A 1,215-nucleotide genomic window follows, 5' to 3' on the forward strand; every position below is an offset into this window, starting at 1 on the left:
TAGTGTGTGTGTTTGGAAAAAGTAGAAGATCAAAGAAGTGTACGCACAATCAGCAGTTTCCAATTCTCACCTTTCCTCCACACGGTTGAGCTGACCATTGGGTTGTAGGGAAGCTGATAACCTTGAATGTGGGTTTGGCATATTGCTGGATGCCAGCATCTGTTCCAGGGAAAAGACAGTATCCTCTGTCACCACAAGGTCAAGCCCCGCTCCTCAGCCCTGCCACCCAGCTGGATCCCCATGTCAGGGCAGGGACGAGGGCAGGCCAGAAAGTTTGTTACAATATTTACATTAAAGAGAAAAGGATTATGTGAACCAAGTGGAAAAAGTTCTCATCTACAGTAGATGTTGAGTTCATGCAAAAAATACCAGAGAGGGCCTCTTGTCACAGATGCTCCTTGTAAAACAAGCAGAAGCTCCTCATTTCTACCCCATCGCCCGTGGCCAGCCTGGCCCGTCCGAAGCTCTCCGGGGAGTCAAGGGTCATGAGGTCAGGGGAGCAGATGGTGACCCAGACTTGAGGTGCAGGGAAGGAATTTCTTGTTTTCTCATTCCAAGGGCTTCCTCTTCCCCTCTGAGGCCTGAGCCAGAGGAAATTAGGTCGAATAGCAGCAAGAGAAACACTTTCCTGTAGAAAAAAGAGAATTTCAGACAAAAATGAAAACCTTCTAGAGCTCAGATAACCTAGTTTGCAATAGGTTTTATGGCCATTTAGGAAGTCATGTGGTATATTTGAAGGAGTATTAAACCAGAGTCAGGAAAACTGGATAATAGTTCCACTATTACTGCCTACAGCTGTGTGACCTCAGATCAGACGAGCCACTTAACCTCCCAAGGACTCAGTCTTCCTCATCTGTTAACGGAGAGAGCATATCCTGTTCTGCCTGTTTCACCCCACCGTCAGGACGATGATCGAACGAGAGAAAAACATGTGTGCAGAGGTTCTTTTTGGACATGAGATACAAACAAAACACTTTTCAAGCATTATGAATCACTCAAAGAAAATGCATTGTGAAAAACAGACAGTAGTGAATCTGGCAACAGGAAGCTCAACTCTCTCTGTGAGCAGGCAGCAGTTAGATGCCCCAGAACATGATCTGGCCTTGCTATTCCACTCATGCTGGTCGCCATTCCCACAGTCACAGTGCTGGTTTGCAATCCTATGGAGAACGTGAATCAGCCACTTCACAGAATGAATTTATTGGGCTAGGTTAG

The sequence above is a fragment of the Pteropus vampyrus genome, unplaced genomic scaffold, assembly GCF_000151845.1.
Source record: "Pteropus vampyrus isolate Shadow unplaced genomic scaffold, Pvam_2.0 Scaffold254, whole genome shotgun sequence".
Taxonomy (NCBI): Eukaryota; Metazoa; Chordata; class Mammalia; order Chiroptera; family Pteropodidae; genus Pteropus; species Pteropus vampyrus.